The following is a 24,407-nucleotide window of genomic DNA, read 5'->3' on the forward strand; positions in this document are numbered from 1 at the left end:
TACATGCATGTTGTAGCCGGCTATTGTGACCTTTGAACGCGGAGCAGCCGCGTGCACCTGGAAGCGGCGTCGGCGACGCTCTCTCGGCCGACGCGCCGCTTCAATGCCGGCGCCAGTGAGAGGTCGTGTCCGCTTTGGTCGGGCATGAATGCAGTACTGACCGTTTCGGGCAGGAAGCACACGCGGGTAATGAAGAGGGTTCGGGTTGGTCAGGACCGGCCGTGGCAGCGGTCCGGACGTGCGCAAACAAGAGATGATGTACGTTAATATTGCTGCGTATATAATTGACAACGTAAATAATGTGCCAGTTGGACAAATATGATTGAAGATGGAGATGGAAATGGAATTTTATGTAAACACAGATATGCATGTCTATGTCTATGTGTGTGTGCACGACGACTCTCGCGACCTAGAAGCGGGGGCGTGTTTTTTATCGAGTTTTCTTTCTTGGTACGTTAGAAAATCAGTTTGTCTAATTCACATCTAGATGTTATTTAAGGGTATCACATCTAAGCTCCCACAAGTACATAATGTAGCAATAAGAAACAAAAAACTAGGAAAAAATAGACCACAAATAGAGTGGACATCAACTTAGGGTTTGCACTCTCCACACGCTCGCCGCACTACATATATGTTACACGCTGGAGGCTCAGCGTTCATTTGCTAGGGTTTGCTATATTCACAGTCTCTCACCCTCTCTTCACCAGATCTAAACAAGACTGCGTTGGCCTCTTGTATCTCTCTCCCCCCTCACAGCTGGTGAAGGAGGCGCCCGTATCCCGTCGCACCGGGAAGGGGAGGAGGTGCAGCGTTCACTCTATCGCCTTCGGCAAGGGAGGCAATCCACTGTCGGCTGCGCTGTTCTCTTTCACCCAGCGCCTATGCGGGAGGGCCACTGACCCCTTCTTCCTCGATGCCGTACGTAGTGTGGGCAGATCCGGCCTCCCGCCCCACGCCTTGCCACATCCCGACGACCCTAAGGTATGAGTTTCTTTGAAACCGTCATTGCTCTAGCTGCATGTGGATCTTTTCGATCTGTAGTCGAATCTAGGTCTTCGTTCAAAGAGGAAAGAATGGTGCGGTGGGCTGAAGCAAGAATCTAGGACATGGTTCAATGAGGAAAGGAGGGGCGGAAAGTAGTATAGACTGGCTATCCAGCCGCTTTGTAAGTCGAAAAGGGAAAAAGGGGTAACCCAGTACACACATTTGTAAGGAACAGATCTCTTTGTTGAAAAGGGAAAGAAACTGGGGGGTCAAGTAGTTTGTGTAGGACTAGATTTCCTGCCCTCACATAGGAAGAAGGTTCAAAGAGAACAAATATGGGACCATCACATATATGCTGCTTGGCTACATACTCTGCATCACCCATTTATACGTGTGGACGCACATGGTGCTGGCATGTCCCATATAGCTATTTTGCTGTTGTTAATCTAAGAATGCCGCGGGAAAATTGAAGCAATGCCACTGTTAAAAGTAAATTACATTTTTTAACGAATGTTGTTTCAAGAAAATGTCCCTGTTAATATGAATCAATGCAACCGTTTTAGAAATGCTACTGTCCTACTTTGTTTTCCATCCAAGATAAGTTAGATGCTTCTTTCTGTCACCGTTTGTTTCATCCTCCTTTATCGGCAAGTAATTGTTTCCTTTTTTGCCTCTGTTAAAACAGGGGTATCGATTCAACTTGTTGCTATTGCGACATTTTGCTTCGCTACTCGAAACACTTGTGTTTTAAGAGTGTTTTGTGCAGTTCAACTTGAATGTCACACCGGTGACTTTGCTTAATTTTGGTGGAACTGCACAAAAGGAGATCGAGATTTGTTTCCAGTCTTCGTATCGATTCAACTTGTTGCTATTGCGACATTTTGTTTCGCTACGCGAAACACTTTGCTTGATTTCAGTGCAACTGCACAAAACGAGATTGGATTTCCTATTCGTGTTGGCAGATTCGTATTTTATCTTGTCCGTCTCATGAAAGGTCAGTACAGGCCTTCATCCACATGATTGTGCAGTGTGCTTTGAGATGTTGTGCTACTTGTATTGGTACTGTTTTATATAAATGTTGAATTGAAGCTATTATATTGTTGTCTTCTCCCATTAAGTAGTGAACAAAAATGGGACCAACCCAGACATGATGCTTGTTGCTTTGTTACAACAAACTCTACATCACCCCCTTTATAAGTAGATGGAAGCACATACTGTTGTTGCGCCCACTCTCCCCGGAACTGTTTATGCTTTTCGTTAATCTAATGTCGCTGGTAAAATTAAGCAATGCCACTCTCAGAATTAATTATCTACTGAATCTTAGTTCAAAACTGCAACACTTGTTAGGAATGGTACTATCCTGCTTTGTAGTTCTTTCTACATGTTTAACCAAGGTATTGTTAAGATAATGTCTCTGTTAAAATGAATCAGTTGCATTGTTTTAGGAATGGTACTTTTCTGCTTTGTCGTTCTTTATACATGTTGAAACAAGGCATTGTTAAGATAGTGTCTCAGTCAATATGAATGAATCACACTGATGGAGAATTGCTACTCTCCTGCTTTGTTTCCCATTAAGATAAAGTAGATCAGTAGATGCTTTTCTTCTGGGAGTACAAGTCATCAACCGTTATTTCTCAGTAATTGTTTCCCTTGTACCTATTGTTGCTTACAGGGATATCAAAATTAAAGCTCAGCTTTATTCCGACTTTGATTTTAGTTGAACTGCACAAAAGGAGCCAATGTGTCCAAGGCAAACTGCTGCATTACTGGGTCCAGTTAGTCGTTCCACTTTGCAAAAAGAAGCAGTCACTGTTTGCGCTACATTACAGAAGGAATGACCGAGAAGCTTTACAGAGTATTATTAGACACCGGTGACATGACTAGTCTGCAGAGACCATTGGCAATTTAACAACACGTGGAGTGCCCTGGGCAAAAAGTGCCCAAACAAGTACAAGAAGCTACGACAGGACGATCATAGGCATTACATATTTTGAATGGGAAAAGCTTGTCAAAGTTTAATCATTGATGTTAGCAAGAAGACGTTAGTTTAATATATTGGAATTGGAAAACCTTGTCAAAATTTGCTCATTGATGTTAGCCAGAAGACATGCATTTGATATTTTTGAGTGGGACGCCCTTGCTGTGAGCAGCGTCGAGTGTTTTTTCCTATTCCTGTGTTCAGTTTAGAAGTAAATAGTTACTCTACTGAGATATTCTTGTGTTAAGAGTTTGTTCTGAATATTGTCTATGTAATGTCAGGCCTTGTGTTTGATTGCAAAGTTGAGCTTGGAATGTTGTGGCATGCGGCATCACGAGCTGTTCATCGTGCCTCCTGAGAATAATGCTTCATATTGTTTTGCATGTCGATCTAATGCTAGTGATTTGCTTGTTAAGAAGATCATCCTCTTATGTTGTTTTCGTGCTTAAGAAGTTCATCGTCTGATGTTTCATTCATAGCCTATACGACAAGTCGGGTAGGTTAGACGTGAAACCATATGATCTTCCGACCAACTCATGATATTAGGTCGTGATTGGATCGTCGTTTTCCAACCAAAACCGCTTGTAAAACTAACGCTTGTAAATTAAAGTAGATGGTCTCGGGCGAAGGCGCTTGGTTGGTCGATTTCGACTAGTAAAATATCAAAAGTACTTCACACACGATAAAAACGCTGAACGACACTCGGACGATTGCTAATCCAGCCGTTAGCTGCTGTTTCAGCCTTGCCCATGGATGGCATGATACGCACGTCGTGCATGTATCGTCTGGTAATGTCGTCCATATAGCAGTGCTCATAAAATATACACTGGTCTCTCAAATTACACGCGTAACCCGCCGGTTTTACTTACAGACCTCGGGCCCTCGGTTTCATTACGCCTGTATTTTACGCGTTGTTTCTGAGGACGAGTAAATTACACTTGTATGTTAATACAGGTTTGAAATAAACCAGAGCTCCCAAGCGCGGCCTTACCGTTTCATGCCGTCTCAGTTTCTCGAAGGTGCTCATAGGTGTCCGATGATCCTAGCTTCCTGAATGAGCAGCGGGCGCTGTATCAGACCATCCGTAGGGCCCGCGAGGCACTCTCCGTTGTCCTTCGAGTTGTTGCGCCCGCCGTGGCGCCGAGCATTATTAACATCGTCAACGAACATGAGGATTCAGGAGATGACTTTATTTTGACTCGATGACACTAGGGACCCACTAGGGCCATAGCCGTACGTACGCAAGTGCCTCCTTATTATGTACAACTATATTTGTTTTTGCTTTCTCCTGGTTTCCTGACATCACGGTCCCACACCATTGTCAACCTATGTAGTCAATATAAACGAGAGAATTGCACAAGGTGCGGCCGACAACTGGGACCAAGCAGCTTGAGCAGTATTTGTGTTTTTGAGGCGTGAGCACTTCAGAGTTTTTCTTGGCGATGATTTCGTTGTTGTTCAGAGGAGAGCGGGGTATTGACCGGGCGGGCTGTGGCCCGTCTAGCCCAGGCCAGATATCCATCCTAGATACTAATTTTTTCAAGATGAAAATGGCTAGCCCAGCTATACGTCTTTTTGAAGAATCCCAGGCAAGGTCAACTTGTTATTCTCCGCCCCGCTGGGCTGCAAATCTTTCCTAGGAGGGATGCATTAGGCTTAACAGGAAAATGGGTTTAAAAAAATAATAAATGAGATGTAATTATAAAAACTGGGCAGTAACTATAAAAAAATGCACCAAACACGTAATTAGTTTATAAAATATTATTTATGGATTTTGAAAATCTTAAATTTTCATTGTTGCGCGCGTAATGTTTTGTTGGATTTTTACGTAATACAAATTTATATTTAATCTGACTAGAAATTTCGGGATAAAAATATTTCGGATCCCATCAAAATGTGAGAAATTTTATTGAATTTTGTCTTCAACGGTTGGTTGAAATTATTAATCGTTGTCCTAGCTAGAAAATGGGCTGTACTTTTAACAAACTGTAAATGGGTTGTTGTAAATTCCATTAGAATTCAAAAATGGGATGTACATTCTTACAAAAGGCAAATGGGCTATAAGTTCTCTACCACACACTTGTGGGCCTACTAAGTGATGCGTCCCCTAAAAAAATAAGTTGACGCATATGTAAGGCTTTGTCAACTTATTATAGTCAACACACGGTTCTAGCAGCAGTGGCCGTTGGATGCCTATCCAACGGATGTCGTGCTTCTTCTTCAATCTCGGATATTCTTAGCTTCGGCCGCCCAAAACATGATTCCTCCCCCTGACATCTGGGGCGCACCGTTTCGGAGGCTGACCTGTGGGCCTACTAAGTTGGAGCGTACCAAGGGCTTTGTCAACTTAGTCAATATAAACAATTCTAGCTTCAGTGACCGTACGATGTCCATCGAACGGCCGTAGTGCTTCTTCAACCTCTGCTCTTCTTGGTCTAGCCGCTCAAAGCAGCGCCGGTCATGACGCCCGCTCCTGCCTCCCGTGGCCGGCTGTGCTGCCACGGAGGCCTCACCGCCCCGATACTACTCCCACCGCTGGCCAGGCCATCCCTCCACTCACCCACACCCCCTGTTATTCTGCGGCGACGGCAGCCTCACACCGCAGCCGAACTAGTGAACGCTCGTACTCCTCTCTGCGTGGGCATCCTCTGTCGCGTCTTGCCCGGCTCCATGTCATCCCCTTCCTAGGCCTCGCCATCGTCCACCGCCGTGGTGCTCTCGGCGCGGCGTGGTCAATGTGGTCAACGACCGACTTCCATCGGAAGAGTAGTGTACGTGGAGAGGCTGACAGCTGGGTCCACAGCAGCCGCAAGGAAGTGCCTCCTTATTACGCGAAAAATAGTTATTCCTCCACCTGACAGCGGGGACCCATTGGACAAGCCACCGGTATTTTGCGAAAAAGAATCATTTCCCCCTGACTGCTGGGACCCACCGGACGGGCCACCGTATTTCGTGAAAAAAAATTCCCCCCGCCGTCAGCTCGGACCCATCGGAAGTGCCTCCTTATTACGCATAAAGAAATGAATACTCCCCAAGCTAGCTGGGACCCACCTTGGTGGGAGGCTGACTTGTGGGCCTACTAAGTTGACGGGGATGAAGGGCTTTGTCAACTTAGCCAATATGAACGATTCTAGCTCCAGTGACCGTCCGATGTCCATCCAACGGCCGTAGTGCTTCTTCAACCTCTGGTCTTCTTGCTCCAGCCGCCCAAAGCAGCACCGGTCGTGCCGCATGCTCCTGCCTCCCATGGCCGGCTGTGCTGTCTCAGAGGCCTCACCGCCCCCTACTATTCCCACCGCTGGCCAGGCCCTGCGGCGATGGCAGCCTCACACCGCAGCCGAACCAGTGAACCCTTGTACTCCTCTCCACGCGGGCTTCCACTGCCGCGTCTTCCCCGGCTCCGCGTCGTCCCCTTCCTAGGCCTCGCCGTCGTCCACCGCCGTGGTGCTCTCCGTGCGGCGTGGTCAACGTGGTCAAGGAACGACTTCCATCAGAAGAGTACTGTACGTGGAGAGGCTGACAGCTGGGTCCACGGCCACAGCCTAGTTTTTTGTGATTTGCCAAGTAAGTCGCTTTGTCAGGCCTGTTGGGCTGCAAATCTTTCAAGACAAGGAGAGCTTTCATTCGGCTGGCCGAGAAAATGGCCCATCAGTAATGAGAAATGGGTTGTACATTTTTAAAACACATCAAACCGGCAACTAGTTTCAAATATCTTTTTTTCATTTCAAGATTTTAAATTACATTAATTTTTATGCGTGGAGAATTTGTTGGATTTTATATTGATATACATTTATTTTTAAAATTAGTTTGAATGTGAGTCGAAATTTCGGGATTAAAAACAGTTCAGACCGCACCGAAATATGCAAAATTGCGTATACTTTTTTAATCGTGGCCACAATATGGGCTGTAATGCTAACAAAAAGAATATGGGCTCCAAAAAAACCTTAAGAATTAGCAAATGGGCTGTAAATTATTAGAAATAATGGCAGATGGGTTGTATGCTGTTTTCCACAGATTTGAGGCTTTCCTAAAAAAAGGCTGACGCACAAGCACTGACTGTTGGATGTCCATCCAATGGCCGCCGTGCTTCTTCAATCTCTGCTCTTCCTGCTCCAGCCGCTCAAACAAGCGTCGGCGGGACTGTCTTCTCCCTCCTTCCCGCGACCGGCTGTGCTGCCGCGCAGGTCTCACCGCCCCACCGTACTCCCATCGCTGGCCTAGCCATCCCTCTACTCACACACACCTGTTGTTATTCTCCAGTGACGGCAGACGAACCAGTAAACCCTCATATAGTCGTACTCCCCTCCGCGTGGGAAACAACTGCCGAGTCTTCCCTACCTCCGTATCGTCCCCTTCCTAGGCCTCGCCGTCGTCCACTGCCATGGTGCTCTCGGCGCGGCGTGGTCAATGTGGTCAACGACCGACTTCCATCGGAAGAGTACTGTGCGTGGAGACGCTGACAACTAGGTCCACGGCCGCAGCAAAGAAGTGCCTCCTTATTACGCGCAAAATAATTATTCCTCCACCTGACAGCGGGGACCCACCGGACGGGCCACCGTATTTCGTGAAAAAAACCTTTCCCCCTGACTGCTGGGACCCACCAGCTACACCTTCGCACGCAAGAAAGTGCGTCCGGGCAAAAAAACAAAACGATTCGCCCCCCTGACTGCTAGGACCCACCAGCTACATCTTCGCACGCAAGGAAGTGCCTGACAGTCGGGACCCACCTGGTCGAAGCGTATGTAGCGTTGTCATTCTGGTCGCGAACGTGTACGTACATATATACTGGTGGACGTAGAGGCGCGCACGTGTCGTAGTAGAGGCGCGCACGTAGCATGTACATGTACGTACAGCGGCCAGGGTGCAAGAAAGAAAATACGGCCACGTATGTGTACATACGGGCGGGGTCAAACGCCTACTCGGGCATACGTACGGCAAGGGCTCGTTGACATGGCTGGGTTGGAATGGAGAAACAGCGTCATCGTCGTGTTCATGGGAAGGCAACGGAATGCGTCGTGTTCATGGGGAGGCAATGGAATGTGCCGTGTTCATCGGGAGGCAACGGAACGCGTGGAAGCCAACCGGCTGGGTCGGAACGGAATGCGTGGTCGTGTTCATCGGGAGGGCTTGGACGGAACAGGCGATGGAAACGAGGCCTGGTGTACCGCAGAACGGAGGAAACGGCCTTGTGTTCGACCGACCACGTTCGAAACGGGATCCTATTCATCGGGAGGGGTGTGGCGTACCACAAAATGGACGAAACGGACCTCCTACGGTCGAAACAGGGGTCCTGTTGATCGGGAGGGGTGTGGCGTACCGCAAAACGGACGAAACGGACTTGTGTTGGAGCGCTACGGTCGAAACGGGGGTCCTGTTCATCGGGAGGGGTGTGGCGTACCGCAAAACGGGACTCCACGGGATACTGTTCATCTCCACCGTCGACCTCCTCCAGCCTCCACGGGCTACCGTCGACCTCCTCCAGCCTCCACAGGCTCCTGTTCATCCAGCCTCCACCGCGTGCTACTCCACTGGCTACTGTTCAACCACCCCTCCACCATCTACTATTCATCCAGCCCTCCACACCACGGGGTCCTGTTCAACCACCCCTCCACGGGCACCCCTCCACCGTCTACTGTTCATCCAGCCCTCCACACCACGGGGTCCTGTTCATCCAGAGGCAACGCCACCGCTTACTGTTCATCCAACCCCCCCCCCCCCCGGCAACGCTCACTGTTCATCCTAGAGGCAGCATCGATCGGCTTAAGTTAGCAGCAGTAGCGAAGGAATCGCTCGATCGGGTTCAATTAACAGCCATCGATCGATCGCTCGGGTTCAGTAACGCGTAGCCTGTAGTGCAATCGCTCGGGTTCAGTTAGAGCCCAACGCCTCGCTCGGGTTCAGTTAGAGCCAACGTCTCGCACACGCGCGCGTACATGTACGAGAGAAACGCGCATCGCTCGGACCCCGACCTCCCACCGTAACCGGGAACTCCCCGAAATTTTCCTCCCCCTCGCTTCTACCATGGTTTTTTCCGTCATGGACGGCCCAAAGAATGTCATGCAGCTGCGTCTCCGGCCCGTCCAGGACGAAAAGCCCATTTTCTGTCATGATTTTTTGTCATAGAAGTAGGAGCCCACCACATCTATGATGATACCGGGTTTTGTCACAATTATCGTCATAGAAGTGTCATATGTATGACAGAAAAAAAAGTTCGTTCGGCCCAAAATGTCACGGATGTGTCTTTTTTTGTAGTGTTGATGATGCCACTTCTGCTATGCATGATACTTATGATGAAACTACTTCTATGCTTGATACTATTGTGCCACTTGGTGAATTTCTTGATGAACAACTTGCTAGGGCTAGAGAGGATGAAATTATTGAAACTAATAATATTGATGAAAGTAATGATGAAGGCTCTCCTAATAAATATGAATTGCCTGTTGTGCCTGAGGGCTATGTTATGGATGAAGAAACTAAAAGAGACTTTCTTGCTTGCAATGATAGAAGTGATCTTAAGAAATTATTAGGTAAGCTTAAACAAAAAACTCTGAATGCCAGAATGAAAAATGATCCTGCTTATGCTACTTCACCTATCTTTGTTACTGATAAGGATTATGAATTCTCTATTGATCCTGATATAATTACTTTGGTTGAATCTGATCCTTTGTATGGCTATGAATCTGAAACTGTTGTGGCACATCTTACTAAGTTAAATGATATAGCCACCATGTTCACTAATGATGAGAGAACTCGCTACTTTTATATCCTTAAAATATTTCCGTTCTCATTAAAGGGTGATGCTAAGGTATGGTTTAATTCTCTTGATCCTGGTTGTGTGCGTAGTCCCCAGGATATGATTTATTACTTCTCTGCTAAATATTTCCCTGCTCATAAGAAACAAGCTGCCTTACGGGATATATATAACTTTGTGCAAATTGAAGAAGAGAGTCTCCCACAAGCTTGGGGGAGGCTTCTCCAATTACTTAATGCTTTTCCTGATCATCCTCTTAAGAAAAATGAAATACTTGATATCTTTTATAATGGACTAACCGATGCTTCCAGAGATTACCTGGATAGTTGTGTTGGTTCTATTTTCAGGGAAAGAACACCGGATGAAGCTGAAATTCTATTGAATAATATGTTGACAAATGAAAATAAGTGGAAACTTCCTGAGCCAGCTCCTGAGCCAACTCCTGAGCCTATTCCTAAGCCAACTCCGAAGAAAAGAGGTGTTCTATTTCTCAGTCCTAAAGATATGCAAGAGGCAAAGAAATCTATGAAAGAAAAGGGTATTGAAGCTGAAGATGTTAAGAATTTACCTCCTATTAAAGAAATACATATTCTTAATTACCATCCATTGAAGAAACACATGGTCTTGATAACCCGACACGGGTAGTAAAGGTAAATTCTCTCTATAGATATGATCAAGCTGAAATCCCATTTACTAAGTTTGCTAGCCCATGCTTGGATGAGTTTGATGACTTTATGGTTAAACAAGAAAACTTCAATGCTTATTTTGGTAGAGAATTAAAACGCAATGTTGATATGCTTGAACACTTGGGTGATTATATGGCTAATGTTAAAGGTGAACTTAAACTTATTAGTAAACATGCTTCTATGGTTACCACTCAAGTAGAACAAGTACTTAAAGCTCAAAATGATTTGCTCAATGAATTGAATAGTAAGAATAATGACTATGCTGTTAGAGTGGCTACTAGAACTGGTAAAATGACTCAGGAACCTTTGTATCCTGAAGGCCACCCTAAGAGAATTGAGCAAGATTCTTAGAGAAATAATATAGATGCACCTAGTCCTTCTAAAAGGAAGAAAAAGAAAAATGATAGGACTTTGCATGCTTCTAGTGAACCTGTTATTGACACACCTGAGAATCCCAATGATATCTCTATTTCTGATGCTGAAACACAATCTGGTAATGAACATGAAACTAGTGATAATGTTAATGATGATGTTCATGTTGATGCTCAACCTAGTAATGATAATGATATAGAAATTGAACCTGTTGTTGATCTTGATAACCCACAATCAAAGAATCAACGTTATGATAAAAGAGACTTTGTTGCTAGGAAACACGGTAAGGAAAGAGAGCCTTGGGTTCAGAAACCCATGCCTTTTCCTCCTAAGCCATCCAAGAAAAAGGATGATGAGGATTTTGAGCGCTTTGCTGAAATGATTAGACCTGTCTTTTTGCGTATGCGTTTGACTGATACGCTTAAAATGAATCCCTATGCTAAGTACATGAAAGATATTGTTACTAATCAAAGAAAGATACCGGAAGCTGAAATTTCCACCATGCTTGCTAATTATACTTTTAAGGGTGGAATACCTAAGAAACTAGGAGATCCAGGAGTACCAACTATACCATGCTCCATTAAAAGAAACTATGTTAAAACTGCTTTATGTGATCTTGGAGCCGGTGTTAGTGTTATGCCCCTCTCTTTATATCTTAGACTTGATTTGAATAATTTGAAACCTACTGAAATATCTTTGCAAATGGCTGATAAATCAACTGCTATACCTGTCGGTATTTGTGAGGATATGCCTATTGTGGTTGCAAACGTTACTATTTTAAAGGACTTTGTTATTCTTGACATTCCCGAGGACGATAGTATGTCTATTATTCTTGGAAGACCCTTTTTGAATACTGCAGGGGCTGTTATTGGTTGCACCAAAGGCAATGTCACTTTTCATGTTAATGGTAATGAGCATACGGTACACTTTCCGAGGAAACAACCTGAAGTCCACAGTATCAATTCTATTGGAAAAATTCCATCGATTATTTTTGGAGGTTTTGAATTTCCTCTACCTGCTGTCAAGAATAAATATGATATTCTTATTGTTGGGGATATCCATATCCCCGCCGAGGTAACCTAGTGTTATTCGAAATTTCTCCGGTTCCATGTTATTCGGAATGGGTTTGTTAACAAGACCTGATCAACCTTATTAGTGGATTCCTTTTGATGAGCATGAGATGGATGAAGTTAGAAAACACAACTCTCTGTACCCTCTTTTTACTTTCTATTATTTATATTAAATAAAGCAAAAAATAGTACTTTCCATCTGTTTTCTGAATTATCCGTGCAATATAAAAAATACCCTGAAAATAAAAGTTCTCCAAATGCCCTAAAATTTAAATATGATTTTTTCTAGAATATTTGAGAATATCTGGCACTGAGAACACAGTAGGGGGAGCAAGCACCTAGCCACGAGGGTCCACGGCGCGCCCACCCCCATGGGCGCGCCCCCTGCCTCATGGGCCCATGGTGGCTCCCCTCCACTTATTCCTACACCCACACACTTCTTCTTTCTCCCACAAACACCACTAACCAGCTCAAACCCGAGTCCAAGCTCATTTTGCTGCGATTTTCGATCTCCTTGCTCAAAGCACCCCTCACAAAACTGCTTTGGGGGATTGTTCCTTGGTATGTGACTCCTCCATTGGTCCAATTAGTTTTTGTTCTAGTGCTTTATTCATTGCAAATTTGTGCTGCCTAGGTGACCATGTTCTTGAGCTTGCATGTCAAATTTATATGGTTCCAAGTAGTTCAATGCATGATATAGGCTCTAGGCGCTTGTAGGAGTAGTTGCTATCAATTTTGTTGAGTTTGGTTTACTTTTATTTTGAAGTTACTAAAAATTTCAGAAATTTTTCTGAAGAAGAAATATGTTTCGAAAAATGTACCAAGGTGGTTCTTTAAGGAAACAAGGACCCAGGCTTGCAATGTGTGATGCTGATGATGAGCCACCAAGGGACGCTCCAGTGCGGCCTTGTTTATGAAAATTCTTATACTATGGACTTAGAGGATTTTACCACTGCTTGCAAACTTCCACAATGGGGTAGTACTAGTGAACCCCGCAAATCTGAGTTCAGAGATTTTCTTGCTAGTATAACTGTGGGGGAATCTAGAGATATAGCACAAGCTACCATATATATTATTTTGCTCTTTTCATAGGTAGATGCATTAATGGTAAAGATGAAGCATGTCATATGTGTGTCCCTGACCTAAGTATTCTTAGGAGTGTTGTGTTAGGAGATAAATCTTATAATTTGGGAGCCATTGTTGCACGTAGGTTGCATCATAATAGATTTAATGGAGATTTCTTCGGTGCAATTTATGCAACCCATATAGCTAATTTTCTTGGTATGACCATACATGAGGATTATATTGAGTTGCCTCCTGCTTATTTGGATTATGAGGCTATGGTTCGTCATCATTTTGTTGAGAGGAACGATCAGTTCCTCCAGTACTGACTAATCTTTGACAGATGAAGCACCTATCACGTCGCTCTCCCTGCTTCTACTTTCTTTGACTTTCAGGCAAAAGGGAGATATTTTATAACCAAAGAGGAGGCGGAAGAGTATAAGAGGAGGGCTAAGATAGCTCACCTCCAAGCTGCAGCCCACGATGCAATGACTGATGCATCTCAGTACGACCCCAACTACAACTTTGAATATCCGCCAGGCCATCCGTGCCATTAGACCAACTTAGACCAAAAGCCTAAGCTTGGGGGAGTACGTATTTCCCACCGACATTACATTCATGTTCACACACTCATCGCTAGTTGTAGGTGCTCATACTTTTTCATTGTATCATCCATGCTAGTTTATTTTCCATTTTATGCTTTCTTCTTGTGTGTTTGATAAACCTTAAGAAAAACCCAAAAAAATTAGTTGTAGCTTTTAGCTAGTTTTAATTTCCATGCTTGTAGTAGTAATTAAAAAGAAAATCCAAAAAGATTTCATGTTCTTCTTTTGCTTGTTGGGAGCTTTCCCGTGTAAATAGTTTTATTTCTTTTCCTTTCTCTGGGGGTCGATAGGAGAAGACCATAATTAAAATGTTAAAGTGGCTCTTATATGCATCATTGTTGATCTGATAAAAGATTCCATATTGCCTTGTCTTCTCCTGTTTATTGAATGCTTGCAGATTCCATCTTAGTCCAATGCACGTGCACTATTATTATTATCCACACTATTCGGTCGTGCAAGTGAAAGGCAATAATGATGATTATATGATGAACTTATTGAGATGAGAAAAGCTGGTATGAACTCGACCTCTCTTGTTTTTGTAAATATGATTAGTTCATCGTTCCTGATTCAGCCTATTATGAATAAACATGTTTGCAATGACAATTAGAGATTATAGTTGCTTATGCCATGCTTAATTAGCTAGGAGCTTATAATGGTTTACCTTGCGTGCCAACATGCTATTAAAATGTTTGTGATGTGGTATGATAGGATGGTATCCTCTTTTGAACGATTCGAGTGGCTTGACTTGGCACGTGTTCACGCATGTAGTTGAAACAAAATCAACATAGCCTCTACGATATTTATGTTCATGGTGCATTATATCCTACTCATGCTTGCATTCGGTGTTGATTAATTTTAATGCATGTTCATGACTGTTGTCGCTCTCTAGCTGGTCGCTTCCCAGTCTTTTTCTAGCCTTCACCTGTACTAAGCGGGAATACTGCTTGTGCATCCAATCCCATAAACCCCAAAGTTATTCCATATGAGTCCATTATACCTACCTATATACGGTATCTACCTGCCGTTCCAAGTAAATTTGTATGTGCCAAACTCTAAACCTTCAAATAAACATTCTGTTTTGTATGCTCCAATAGCTCATGTATAAACTAGGGTTGTCTGTATCTTCCATGTTAGGTGGGTTATTCTCAAGAGGAGTGGACTCCGCTCCTCGCTCACGAGAAAATGGTTTGTCACCGGGATGCCCAGTCCCATGCTTTATGCAAATCAAATCAAAATAATTGCAAACAAAACTCTCCTGGGACTGTTGTTAGTTGGAGGCACTCGTTGTTTCGAGCAAGCCATGGATTGATGCTTGTTGGTGGAGGGGGAGTATAAACTTTACCATTCTGTTTCAGAACCACCTATAATGTGTGTAGCATGGAAGATATCGCCATCTCTTGGTTGTTATGTTGACAATGAAAGTATACAGCTCAAAATATTATTCACCTCTATTTCAAAATCGAGCTCTAGCACCTCTACAAATCCCTGCTTCCCTCTGCGACGGGCCTATCTATTTACTTTTATGTTGAGTCATCATCTTCTTATTAAAAAGCACCAGTTGGAGAGCACCGCTCTCATTTGCATTCATTACTGTTAGTTTACATTGAGTATGACTTGACTGGATCTCTTTTACCATGAATTACAATGTCTAGTCAGTCCTTGATCTTTAAAGGTGCTCTGCATTTATGTTTTGCAGTCTCAGAAAGGGCTAGCGAGATACCATCTTGTTATATCATATTATGATTGTTTTGAGAAAGTGTTGTCATCCGAGATTTATTATTATTGCTCGCTAGTTGATTATGCCATTGATATGAGTAAACATGAGACCTAAGAGTTATTGTGAATATGGTTAGTTGACAATCTTTGCTGAAAACTTGAATGCTGGCTTTACATATTTACAACAACAAGACCAAACAGAGTTTGTAAAAGTTTTTCTTTATCACTTTCAGTTTGTCAACTGAATTGCTTGAGGACAAGCAAAGGTTTAAGCTTGGGGGAGTTGATACGTCTCCGTCGTATCTACTTTTCCAAACACTTTTGCCCTTGTTTTGGACTCTAACTTGCATGATTTGAATGGAACTAACCCGGACTGACGTTGTTTTCAGTAGAATTGCCATGGTGTTATTTATGTGCAGAAACAAAAGTTCTCGGAATGACCTGAAACTCCACGGAGATTATTTTCGGAAATAATAAAAAATACTGGCAAAGAATCAAGGCCAGGGGGCCCACACCCTAGCCACGAGGGTGGGGGCGCGCCTGCCCCCTGGGCCCGCCCCCTACCTCGTGGGCCCCTTAGAGCTCCATCGACGTCCATCTTAACTCCATATATTCGTGTTCGGGGAGAAAAAATGAAGAAGTAGGATTCATCGCGTTTTACGATACGGAGCCGCCACCAAGCCCTAAACTCTCTCGGGAGGGCTGATCTGGAGTCCGTTCGGGGCTCCGGAGAGGGGAATCCGTCGCCATCGTCATCATCAACCTTCCTCCATCACCAATTTCATGATGCTCACCGCCGTGCGTGAGTAATTCCATCGTAGGCTTGCTGGACGGTGATGGGTTGGATGAGATTTATCATGTAATCGAGTTAGTTTTGTTAGGGTTTGATCCCTAGTATCCACTACGTTCTGAGATTGATGTTGCTATGACTTTGCTATGCTTAATGCTTGTCACTAGGGCCCGAGTGCCATGATTTCAGATCTAAACCTATTATGTTTTCATGAATATATGTGAGTTCTTGATCCTATCTTGCAAGTCTATAGTCACCTACTATGTGTTATGATCCGGCAACCCCGAAGTGACAATAATCAGGACCACTTCCGGTGATGACCGTAGTTTGAGGAGTTCATGTATTCACTATGTGTTAATGCTTTGGTCTGGTACTCTATTAAAAGGAGGCCTTAATATCCCTTAGTTTCCACTAGGACCCCGCTGCCACGGGAGGGTAGGACAAAAGATGTCATGCAAGTTCTTTTCCATAAGCGCGTATGACTATATTCGGAATACATGCCTACATTACATTGATGAATTGGAGCTAGTTCTGTGTCACCCTAGGTTATGACTGTTACATGATGAACCACATTCGGCATAATTCTCTATCACCGATCCATTGCCTACGAGCTTTCCATATATTGTTCTTCGCTTATTTACTTTTCCGTTGCTATTGTTATCATCACTACAAAATACCAAAAACATTACTTTTTCTACCGTTACTTCTGCTATCGTTACCTTTTGCTACTGTTACCACTATCATATTACTTTGCTACTAAACACTTTGCTGCAGATACTAAGTTTCCAGGTGTGGGTGAATTGACAACTCAGCTGCTAATACTTGAGAATATTCTTTGGCTCCCCTTGTGTCGAATCAATAAATTTGGGTTGAATACTCTACCCTCGGAAACTGTTGCGATCCCCTATACTTGTGGGTTATCAAGGCATTGTATGGCAGGAAATGCAGGACACCTTTGATGTGGGATGGAGTTGGAGATCGCAAATTGTTTGGATCTGATTTGATTAGGGATTCTGAGGAGAAGGTCAAGTTGATTCGTGACAAACTTAAGATAGCTCAGTCAAGGCAGAAAAGTTATGCCGATGCTAAACACAAGGAAGTGATCCATGAAGTGGGAGATAGAGCATATCTTCGAGTGTCTCCAATTCGAGGTATTAAGAGATTTGGAGTCAAAGGAAAGTTAGCACCACGATTTGTGGGACCATACAGAGTTCTGGAACGTAGAGGAGAGGTTGCATATAGTTGGAATTACCAGAGGCTTTGTCAGGAGTTCATGATGTGTTTCATGTTTCCCAGCTGAAGAAGTGTCATGCAGAGATGACGGACATTCCTTTGAGAGATACAGTGCCACTGGAGGCAATTCAGTTGGAGAATGATCTGACATATGAGGAGAAGCCTATTAAGATTCTTGAGACTGCAGAGAGGATCACTCGCACCAATATCATCAAGTTCTGCAAGGTTCAGTGAAGTCACCACACCGAGGAGGAAGCCACTTGGGAACGAGAGGAAGATCTTAGACATGACCATCCGCACCTTTTTGCTGGCCAACCCGAATCTCGAGGACGAGATTCATCTTAAGGGGGGTCGGTTTGTAACATCCCATTTTTTATTAAATTTGGATGTTAATAGAATCATTCAATGCATATCATATTTCTTTGCATTTCGGAGTTTTTAAAATATTCAAATAATATTTTTCCACTCGAGAAAAACAAATGAGAGGGGATAAGATGACTTCCTCAAAATATAAAAGAGTGGGAAATTTTATTTTGAATATTATTTGAAGTTTTGGAGTTTATTGGTATTTATTTTATTTGCAAAAGGCGCATTAATTGCATTAGGAAAATATTTTCAAAATGTTCTGTGTTGAAGTTAATGTTCATTAGGCTCTAAATATTGTATAGTTATTTTAGAAATTATTGTGGAGTTTTTATTAATTCATTTCAATTATTTAGGGGCACTTTAGCCTTTAGTTTAAAAAACAACAACGCACACACTCACCCGCCTGGGCCGAAACTAGTTCGGCCCAGGGACACGCGCGCTCACCCAGCCGCACCAGGCCAGCCAGCCCACCGGCCGAAACGGCCCAAGGCCCAGCCTCGCGCCCGATTAGCCTAGGCATCGGTCGCCCGTCCGATCTCACCCCTCACTCGCCTCCTCTCGCTGCCGCTGACAGGCGGGCCCCGCTCGTCAGCCCGTCCCCAACCTCCCACACCGCACGGGATAAACATTCGCGCCTCGCCACCCGCAACCGTCGGCCGCCTCACGCTCGGATAGAGCTTATCTGCAGCTCCCGTGCCCTCTGCCCTCGCCTATAAATGCCCCTGCACCCCCTCTTCCAACCTTGCCGTCTCGATTCGTCCCACGCCGCTCACAGCCGCCGCACTGCCCATTCGCATCTCGCCGGAGCCATGCAACTCGCCGGAGCATTTCGTCGCCCGTAGACCACTCCGACCCTCCTCTTTTCTGTATTTTTTTCTTAGCTCGCCGAGGCGCATCTGTTTGACATAATTTTTTTGCCCCTAGGTCCCGTCAGAGCTACCGCACCGTCGACGCCGGAGCCGCCGGAGCACCGAGCCTCGTTGTCTTTGCCTCGCCCTGTCTTGACGCCGCCGACGAACGCCGACACCACCTTCACGACGCCCTCGATGCGCTGCACCTCCCCGTCTTCTTCCCCGTCGACGAGGACCACCGCAGCCGCCGCCCCCTCCGTCATCGATGCCGCGCCGCCATCTGCATCATCGCCGGCCACCACCACCACCACCCACCGTGAGCCACCACCCCACCCTCGCCCGTTCGATCTACCATGGATGGCCTAGATTAAATTAGGTTCATTTTTTTGCGAAGAGGTACACGGTTAACCGCGGTTCCCTTAGACCGTGTGGTTTTATTTAAACCGAGCGTCGGTTTTTCTTTAGTTAGCCGCCGCCGTTGTTTTTCTTATTTACCGGCCGTTCATCGTATAGTCTCCGCAGCGGACGCTGCTCGGCCAGCCACGAGCCGCCACGTGAACAGGGACTTGTTTGCGATAATTTCTTTCTCTGTTTAGTCCCTGTAATTAGCAGATTAGTCCCTGAACTTCGAGTAGCCACAATTTTTTGACTGTAGATCCAAACTCGATGAAACCAACGGCAAATTCTTCGTCATGTTTAGATCTATCCAGTGGTATCCTTTTTGCAAACATTTGTGAGATTCAAATTTTAATTTATTCAGATTCAAATTCGAACTTCAAATGGCCATATCTCCCAAACCGAAGCTCCGATTAAGTTGTTTCTTTTTCCATTCTGTCACCGTAGCCAAACCCTATCACTTGGACCTTTGTCACAATAATTTTCACACACTAGAATCTGCCCTTTAATATTTTTACTAGTATGCATAGTATGCACTATAGTTCACATCACTTTTTGAACCATAGGCCTGTGTTGTTTTGCACTTAGAATATTTTCATGCTAGTTAAGTGTGTTGTTTGTTCATTTGGTTTTTCCGAGACTTTTGGTTTGCATGTTTTTTCTTGGTTCTCTGAAATGTTTGCTTATGTTTGTTTATCTTCTTTGCGATAGATTGCCGGGAGTGCGAAGCAGAATATTATCAGTCTTTAGAATTCAACCAATAGTACCAAGGCAAGTTACATCTTGATCATGTTTCATTACCTATATTTTTATTATGCACTTAGTTCTTTGCGGTAGGACTGCATGGTAGGAATTGATGCCGCATGACTATGCTTTTCACCCATTAGTTCACTGAGGTAGGTCTGAACCATATAACATTGTAGCCATCGTTTTACATTATGTTGCTTCGCTAAGTAGACGTGGATTGGGGAGTGATCATTGTAAAGTTTGAATGATAATTTAGTAAATAGGACCTAAGATAATTAAGGAACTACCTGGGCGAAAACTTGTTGGAAGGGTGGCGAAGTACAGTGGGGCACGCATGGAAAATCCATGGTGGTGCACCACTAGTGGATCGTCCGCTCAGGCTCAAGAGATCAATCGTATTCTCATGTCTAGAAGCTTACGTGTGCAGCCACAAGCCAATATGGGCTCTGGCTTAGTTGAGTAGTTAGTGTGACCCCTTCCGGGATGGGCTAGTAGATGTAGAATGATGTAGGTGTACCGGCCTATCCGTGGGTTAAGGGGGAACATTTTCGAAATACTATGTCTCGATCTTCCGATCATGGAGGTGGTCGAGTCTTGTGGGGAAAAGTGTGCAACCTCTGCAGAGTGTCAACCTAATCGATTAGTCGTGTCCCCGATTACGGACAACTTGAGCATCTAGTAGTGGAAATGCCGGGAGATCTCCTCACCTTTAATTAAACAGTTGGGTTTAAATGAAACTTGGGAATGGATGGAGTTGGGTTTTCCAACTCATCCTATGCAAATGTATAGTAGTAGAATAACATATTTCCTAATAGGGAAAAACTAACTTTATGCAAAAACTAAACTTAGAGCTTTCCACCAGCCAAATTGCATGTACAAGTAGGTTTATTACACTTATGATGTGACTTGCCATTACATTCAATGTGCTGACCTATATGGCTACAACTTATCACGTTGCAGATATATCCGACGAGGATTAAGGTGCGACAGGTCGATGTTCTACACTCAACCTTGCTAGTGGAGTTGGACTCATTTACTACTTTGCTTCCGCAGTATTTGCTTATTGGCTCTATGCCCTATTTTGTAATAAATGTATTGCTCCTGACTATCGATGTAATAAAGAGATGTGTGTTATTTCTGTTATTTCATCGAGTATTCTGTGTGCTAGCAAGTCAATCCAGGGACTAGCACGGTAAGCACGGAGACTTCGACTCTTACCGAGTTGGGTCGCTACAGCCCTGGGTAGGGGGCACGCCCCTAGGGCTTGTGGGCCCCTCGGGCATCATCTTGCGTTGATTCCACTTTCCAAAAATCACATATATTCCAAAAAAATCTTCATGAATTTTTATCGCGTTTGGACTTTGTTTGATATAGATTTTCCGCGAAACAAAAAACATGCAACAAATAGGAACTGGCACTGGATCAACATGTTAGTCCCAAAAATAATATAAAAAGTTGCCATAAGTATATGAAAGTTGTAGAATATTGGCATTAAATAATCAAAAATTATAGCTACGATGAAGACATATCAATAGTAAGCAAAGCGTTCTCGAGGACACATGAGAATTCTCGTCTAGTCACGTTCATCATGTTTAGTTGATTTACATTCAATACGTTGATAATTTGATATGTGAGTGGACCGGTGCTAGGGTGTTGTTCTTACTTGAACAATATTATGATTACCACCTCTCGCAAGCATCCACAATTATAAAAGAATAATTAAGATAAATCTAATCATAGCATGAAACATATGGATCCAAATTAGCTCTTGCGGAATAACAGATAAACTAGGGTTTAAGTTTTGGTCACTCTCGCAACCCATCATCTACTTATTACTCCCCAATGTCTTCCCTTAGGCCCAGGTATAGTGAAGTGTCATATAGTCGACATTCACATGGCACCACTAAAGGAAGAACAACATACATATCATCAAAATATGAACGAATGCCAACTTCATATGATTACTTATAACAAAACTTCTCCGATGTCCTAAAGAACAAAAGCAACTACTCACAAATCATATCCATGTTCAAGATCACAAGTGTATTGAATATGCTTAAGGATCTGAACATATATATAATCTTTCACCAAATAAACAAACTAGCATCAACTACAAGATATAATCAACACTACTAGCAACCCACGCGTACAAATCTGAGGTTCTGGGACAAAGATTGAATACAAGAGATGAACTAGGGTTTGAGATGAGATGGTGCTGGTGAAGATGTCGATGAAGATTGGTCCTCCCATGACGAGAGGATCGTTGATGATGTCAATGGCTTCGATTTCCCCCTCTCAGAGGAAAGTATCGCTCCACTGGAGAGCAAAAGTGCTCCTGCGTAGGTTTCGCCTCAAGATGGCGACGCTTCATCCCGAAAATCTTCTTTTGATTTTTCTAGGGCAAATAGCATCATATAGGAGAAGAAGGGCCCCGAAGGCCTGCTGGTGGGGTCACGAGCTCACCTAGCGCGCCCCTGGGGAGGGGGGCAATCTGAGCTCGTGACTCTAAGATGGGTCCCCTCTTGGTATTTCTTCTGTCAATAGTTGTTATTAATTCCAAAACAATTCTGGGTAAATTTCCAGGTCATTTGGAGCTCCGGAGAATATCTATCTCTGTGGTAGCTTTTTCAGGTCTAGAACTCCAGCTGCCGACAATCTCCCTCTTCATGTGGAACTTGCAAAATAGGAGGGAAAAGACATTAGAATTGCTTCATAAAGTGAAATAATAACGCAAACCAATATAAATAACAGTAGAAAAACATGATGCAAAATGGTTGTATCAACCTGCCGTGGTGGGGACGTCGGCTCCATCTTCACGCCGTAGCGCGGCGGGTTTGGTCACTCCTCCTTGACCCGCGTCGGCGACGGTTGGCGCCAGGCCCATCTGACAGAGCGAGCACTCCGTCATGATCTCCATCTGACGGACGAATTGTTCATCTGTCAGAGCCGCCTCCGTGAGGAGGCGCAGGCGCTGCTTTGGTCGTTGCTGTTGTTTCTGGTCCTCCTCTTTGCCGGAGGAGCCGGCCGCCGTGGACGCCGAGGGGCCTGGAGAGCGTGGGCGGCGGCGCCAAGATCCACCAGAGGATGAACTCTCTCCGCCACCGCCTACCGCCGTGGACCACCACGACTTCGGCATCGCCGTTGTAGGAGAAGGAGCTCGGAGGGGCTCAGAGAGGAGGGGATCAGAGAGGAGGAGGTGTGCATGTGCATCATCGGAGTACAACTTATATAGCCGCGGCCAAGCCTGGCGGCTGGTCAGCCCGCTTCAATGCGGCATAGCGGACGGAGTTGGTTTCTCGGGACGCGGCGTCCGCATTGAAGCAGCGACGCCCGAGAAGTCACGTCCGATCAAATCGCAACAGGCGACACGAATGTTGCGCGGCAAGCGGCGCCGGTATTCGATGAGAAGCGCGGAGAGGCAGCCGGGTTTTTTTGGCGATCCAGGCAGTCAGACGCGGGTGCGGTAGCGGTCCGGACCGCACACACGCACAAGTTTGTCTACGGTTTGCGGGAAAAACACGTTGAACCGGCGAACGGACCGATACAGAACGCCTTGGATGGCTGAACACGTTCGGAGCGAGTGACCGGACGTATGCGGACGATTTGACGGTCCGCATTGGAGATGCCCTAACCTAGCATTATCCAACGGCTTTGCCCAAACCAAACAAACTTACAAATGCCTCTCTCGCTTTCCCAGCCTCCAAACCCTGAGACGGTGAAATGGACATGCGTGTCATTCTCAAGCCTTGCGTGCATGCCCACACCTCTCCGAGTTTATTACAGCTCCGAATAATTGCTGCACGGGCGGTCCGCTGGCTGGCTTATTAGCAAGGAACGGGGTAGAGAAGGAGGGCGCCACACCACGCAAAAACACCCAAGACGCCCGATTCGGGGAGCCCAACAACCAAACAGCGACGATCGCCATCGCCCGTCAGGATAGGGGAGAATCGGCCAATGCGGGTCGTGTGGGTGCACAAGTTCCATTTCTGACGAGAGGGATTGCATCGGTTGGAGGGATCCGAGCTTCTGTTTCCCCAATAGTCTTGGGCCAAATCAAAGTCCCCATCACCACCATCACTGTTTCACCACCTTGTGTGCGCAAGGCACCGCTGGTATTTATCGGGAGAGCGAAAGTAAAGCGCTCCTTGAAACAATAGACGGGCGTGGTCCAAGGTTGGTGCGCTGTCCGTCTCCGTCCGTCCACGGATTTTTGGGTTAAAAAGAACAGAGCTAATCATTTCTTCCCCCTAACCTAGATGACCGGCTATCTAGACTAGACTTACATAAGCAACATGATTCTTCGTCTTGTGATCTAGAAGAAGCTTGGGACAATTCCAGTAACAGACGCCAATTTTTGGCTATTTGGGTCATCTGAACTCAATGTTGTCCGGCAAAATTTTACTCCCTCCATCCCATATTAGTTGCCGCTGAAACGGATGTCGTACTACCTTGGAAGATGTCATGAAAGATTGACAAAATCTTTCATGATTTGCCCGTCCTTTGGACGCAACTTTTTCGGCTGGCTCTCGCCGGAGCACTTATTGGTGTGCATCAAACTATGCCAGTAAAGACAACGGGGGCGACGGGGTCCCAGGATTCCATTGTTTTTGTTATCTCCCTTCTATCATGGTGAGAGCTTGATCCAAGAATGACCTATAAGATGAGAACTCGCAAAAAGAGGAGCCAGCGCACGCTAACCAAAGTGGCCGGCCTCCACAGCGAAGCCAGGTAGACAAGTGCACAGGATTTTACCTGTCTGGTGGAAATCTCGAAAAAGAAAATTATCTCAGACCTAAATCC

The sequence above is a fragment of the Triticum urartu genome, chromosome 2A, assembly GCF_056163025.1.
Source record: "Triticum urartu cultivar PI428250 chromosome 2A, HENAU_Tu73, whole genome shotgun sequence".
Taxonomy (NCBI): Eukaryota; Viridiplantae; Streptophyta; class Magnoliopsida; order Poales; family Poaceae; genus Triticum; species Triticum urartu.